The following is a 5703-nucleotide window of genomic DNA, read 5'->3' as shown; positions in this document are numbered from 1 at the left end:
ACCCCTACCCTGGATTCGTGTGTTGAAACCTAACCCCCAAGGGGATGTATTAGGAGGTAGGCCTTTGGGAGGTGATTAGGTTGTGGGCTCTGGGAATGCGGTTAGTGCCCTTACAGAGGAGACACAGAGAGCTAGCCTGCCCCTCCCATCATGTGAGGACGCAGCAAGAAGAGGCCCTCACCAGGACATGACTCGGCTGTCACCCTCATTCTGGACCTCCAGCCTCCAGAACCGTGTGAAATAAATGTCTGTTGCTAAAATAAATAAATAGATAGATAAATGAATGTTGCTTATGAGCCACCCAGCCTGTGATATTTTCTTACCACAGCCTGAACAGAGTAAGGCACTTATCTTCCCAAAAACCACCTTGGCCATCCATTTACAAAGATCTAGAGGAATGGTCTAGTCCAATGTGCTGTCACAACCTACTGATTTTTAACAGTTGATTTAATTATTAGCATCTTAAAAAAAAAGAGGTTTACTGGTTGCATAATTGGATTATGGCAGAACTAGTGTCTTGCGTGAAGACTGCTTAGTAAGTGACAACAAACCTGGAAGAGGAGACCGGATGAGGCCAGGAGGGGCTTGGTGGGGAATCTGCTAATTATCCTTTGATTAGGGAAAGAAATAGGAATGGTTCTCATCAAAACCAGCCTTGGAAGGAGTCCCAGGTATGCCCACATTCTTGTGTTTGCTTGCTTGCTTGCTTGCTTCATTCATTCATTCATTCATTCATTCATTCATTTATAATACCTTTAGTTTTTTTTTTCCATTTTTTAAAATTTTTATTTTATTTATGATAGGCACACAGTGAGAGAGAGAGGCAGAGACACAGGCAGAGGGAGAAGCAGGCTCCATGCACCGGGAGCCTGACGTGGGATTCGATCCCGAGTCTCCAGGATCGCGCCCTGGGCCAAAGGCAGGCGCCAAACCACTGTGCCACCCAGGGATCCCTTTTTTTTCCCATTTTTTAAAGTAAGCTCTATGCCCAATGTGGGGCTTGAACTCACAACGCCGAGATCAAGAGATGCATGCTGTACTGGCCGAAGCAGCTAGGTGCCCCTGTGCTTTTAAAAAAAAAATAAACTTCATTTTGGAGTAATTTTAGATTTACAGAAAAGTTGTGAAGATAGTGCAGAGAGTTTCCTTGCACCCTTCACCCAATCTCCCTTGATGCCAACCTCTTACATCGCTACAGTATAGACACTTGTCAACTCTAAGAGATGAGCGCCGGCACGCCACCATTCCCTCAGCTCCAACTTTATCTAGATTCTCTAGTTTTTTTTGCTCTGGTCCCTCTTCTCCTCTGGAAGCCAGTTCAGGAAATAACAGTGATATTGCATTTGGTTGTCACACCTCCTTCACTCTGGTCTGTCGCAGTTTCTCAGATTTTCCTTGTCTTTCAATGACCTTAGCAATTTTGAGGATATTTGGTGTTTTCTAGAATCTCCCTCGGTTTTTCATGAGCAGGAAACACCATGCAGGTGAAACGCCCGTCTCATCCCGTCGGAGCAGAGGGTACATGCTTTCAACCTGGCTTCCCATTAGTGATGTTAACGTTGACACTTCAGGGTACGGTGTGCCAGGTTTCTCCACTGTCAGGTCACTGTCCCCCTGTCCAGACTTTGTTCTTTGGAAGCAAGTGACTAAATCCAGCTTTAGTCAGGAGGGGAATTAAGCTCCATTTCCTGGGGGCGCAAATTGCTACCTAAATCATTTGAAATTTTTCTGTAAGGAGGACTTACCTCTTCTCCCCATTTGTTTATTCAAGAATTTACATCAGTAGAGGCTCCTGCGTATTTATTTTATACTTTTGGTTGTAATTCCATCCTATGTTATTTTTTTTGTTCACATTGTTCCTATTTGGCTGTTGGGACTGCTTGGACATGTTATTATTGTTTTGCTTCTTGAGCACTTCCTTACTTCCTGGCACTGTAAGACGCTCCATGCTCCTTTTATGTTTGTCCTGCCCTAACCCTAGAATCAGACATTTCTTCAGGTAGTGCTACCTGCTGCTTCTGGGGATGGCATTTAGAAGCCAAGATCTGAACCCTGAGTGTGCTCATCGCTACTGGGTGGTGTTGCTTCTGCGGCCCTCAGATGATGGTGCTAGGGGATGTGTGTGTCTGTCCTACCCCATGCATATCCAAATACCTATAACTAGTTCTTATCTGTTTGTGTCTGTATCATCCGAGACACGAGTTCATACTGATGTTTCAGACTCCAGTCCAGGAGCGCATGGTCCATTCTGGTCTCTCACCTTGCTTATCTCTCACTTTCCTCTCTTCCCTGGAGGGCCCTGGTTGCTTCTGTCTACACCACTGTCCTATGTGTTCCACTCCAGGGTACATGAAAAGCCATTTCAGGATTCAAAATTCCTGAGAGGAACAACTTTGCAGAGCAGAGTGTGTATGGTTCCTTTTGTCCTGAGCCTGATAGTTTCCAGTCAAAACACTGCTTTCCAGAGCTGCTTAGGTCAGCCCTGCCTTCCCTTTGGAGATCATGGCAGGTACAGTCACACCTCGGAGATATGCAGCGTCAGTTCCAGAACACCACAGTAAAGCAATTTTCACAATAAGGCGAGTCAAATAAGTTTTTAGATTTCCCCAGTGCGGGGATCCCTGGGTGGCTCAGCGGTTTGGCGCCTGCCTTTGGCCCGGGGTGCGATCCTGGAGTCCCGGGATCGAGTCCCGCGTCGGGCTCCCGGCATGGAGCCTGATTCTCCCTCTGCCTGTGTCTCTGCCTCTCTCTCTCTCTCTCTGTCTATCATAAATAAATGAATAAAATCTTAAAAAAAAAAAAAAAGATTTCCCCAGTGCATATATAAATTTACATTATACTGTGGTCTATAAAGTCGTGGTAATATTATGTCTAAAAAAAAAAACAATGCACGTGCCTTAATTAAAAGTACTTAGTTGGGGATCCCTGGGTGGCTCAGCAGTTTAGCACCTGCCTTTGGCTGAGGGCGTGATCCTGGAGTCCTAGGATCGATTCTTGCATCAGGCTCCCTCCCTTGAGCCTGCTTCTCCTCCCTCTGCCTGTGCCTCTGCCCCCCTCTCTCTCTGTGTGTCTCTCATGAATGAATAAAAAAAATCTTAAAAAAAAGAAAAAAAGTACTTAATTGCTAAACAATGCTAACCACCATCTGAACTTTCAGTGAGTCAGAATCTTTCTACTGATGGATCATCTTTCTGCCTCGATGTTGATGGCTCCTGACTGATCGAGGCCGTGGCTGCTAAAAGTTGGGGTGGCAACTTCTTAAAAATAAGACAGCAATGAAATTTGCTGCACTGATTATTAATCTCTTCCTTTCACGAACGAGTTCTCTATAGCAGGCGATGCTGCTTGATAGCATTTTACTCACAGTAGAACTTCTTTCAAAATTGGAGTCAATCCTCTCAAACTCTGCTACTCTGCTTTATCAACTAAGTTTACATAATAGTGTAAACGCTTTGTTGTCATTTGGACAATTTTCACAACGTCTTCATCAGGAGAAGTTTCCATCTCAAGAAACCACGTTCTTTCCTCACGCTTAAGAAGCTACTCTTCATCCATTCAAGTTTTATCAAGACATTGTAGCAATTCAGTCCCATCTTCAGGCTACACTTCTGATTCTAGTTCTTTGGCTATTTCCACCACTTCCGCAGTGGCTTCCTTCACTGTAGTCTTAATCCCTCAGAGGCATCCGGGAGGGTTGGAATCAACTCCTTCCAAACTCCCACTGATGTTGATATTTTGACCTCTTCCCATGAATCACAAATGTTCTTAATATCCTCTAGAATGGTGAATCCTTCAACTTCCAATGCCCATCCATCCATCAGAGCACTCACCATCTTATGGCAGCTGTAGCCTTATGAAATATATTTTTTGAACAATAAGACTTGAAAGTCAAAATGACTCCTTGATCCACGGGCTGCAGGACACACGTTGTGTTAGCAGGCATGAGCACATAAATCTCGTACATCTCCCTCAGAGTGTTGGGTGTGACCAGGTACATTGTCAACGAGCAGTAATGTTTTGAAAGAAATCTTTTTTCTGTGCAGTAGAACTCAACAGTGGGCTTAAAATATTCAGTAAGCCATGTTGTAAACAGATGTGATGTCACCCAGGCTTTGTTGTTCCACTGATAGAAGCAGGCAGGGTAGATTTAAGCAAAATTCTTAAGGACTCTAGGATTTTCAGAATGCTCGATGAGCATTGGCTTCAACTTCAAGTCACCAGCTGTGTTAGCTCCTAACAGGAGAGTCAGCCTATTCTTCGAAGCTTTGAAGCCTGGCATGGACCTCTTTCTGGCTGTTGGCATCTACTTCCAGTAGAAGGCTGTTGCATCTGCACTGAACATTTGTGGCTTAGTGTAGCCGCCTTCATGAATCATCTTGCTAGACCTTCTGGAGAACTTGCTGCAGCTTCTACATCACCTTGCACTTTGATGTTGGGGAGTTGGCTTCTCTCCTCAAGCCTCATGAACCCACCTCTGCTAGCTTCAGACTCTTCTCCTGCAGCTTCCTCACCTGTCTCAGCCTCCATAGACGTGAAGAGGGTCAAGACCTTGCTCTGGATTAGGCTTTGGCTCAAGGGAAGGTTGTGGGTGTCTGATCTTCTATCCCAACCATTAAAACTTTCTCCACATCAGCAATGGGGCTGTTGCACTTTCTTATCATTTGTGTGCTTACTGGAATAGCACGTTTAATTTCCTTCAAGAACTTTTCCTTTGTGCTCACCACTTGGCTCATGGTTTGGTGCAAGAAGCGTGGCTTTCAGTCTGTCTTCGCTCTCAGCGTGCCTTCCTCACTAAGCTCGATCATGTCTAGCTTTAGATTTAAATTGAGGGATGTGTGACTCTTCCTTTCACCTGAACATTTTGAGGCCATTGTAAGGTTATTAAAACTGGCCTAATTTCAGTGTTATCAGGGATTAGGGAAGCCCAAGGACAGGGAGCGATGGGGAGCAGGCAGCTGCCTGGGTAGTCAGAACATACACGATGTTTATTTTGTTCGAGGGCTTACATGGGTACAGTCAGAGGTGCCCCAACAAGGACCATGGTCGCATCAAAGATCACTGATCCTGGGTCACCATAACAAACGTAGTAGCAATGATAAAGTTTGAAATAGTGGGAGAATCACCACAAGGTGATGCAGAGACACCAAGTGAGCAAATGCTGCTGGGAAAAATGGTGCTGATAGACTCGGCCAGACGCAGGGGCGCCACAAACCTCCGATTTGTACAAGACACAGTGTCTGTGAGTCGCAGTGACGTGCAGGAACCCGAGGTGCCTGCATTTATAGTAGCTCGATTCGTTCATTACGGGTGGCATTCCACCCTGGAATCCTCTATCCTTTCGGCTGATTTTTTATTTATTTTTTATTTTTTAAAAAATATTTTATTTATTTATTCATGAGACACACACACACACACACACACACACACACACACAGAGAGAGAGAGAGAGAGAGAGAGAGAGAGAGAGAGGCAGAGACCCAGGCAGAGGGAGAAGGAGGCTCCATGCAGGGAGCCCGATGTGGGACTTGATCCCAGGTCTCTGGGATCATGCCCTGGGCTGAAGGCAGAGCTAAACCACTGAGCCACCTGGGCTGCCCTCGGCTGATTTTTTTAAAAAGTTGCATACATCAAAGTTCACTCTCCATCTAGAATAGTTCCATCCCCCTCAAGTTTGACCATGTATTCCCTTCATAGTGACCACTT

This window comes from Vulpes lagopus, chromosome 2 (assembly GCF_018345385.1).
Source record: "Vulpes lagopus strain Blue_001 chromosome 2, ASM1834538v1, whole genome shotgun sequence".
Lineage (NCBI taxonomy): Eukaryota > Metazoa > Chordata > Mammalia > Carnivora > Canidae > Vulpes > Vulpes lagopus.
This window is presented reverse-complemented; position numbering follows the sequence as displayed.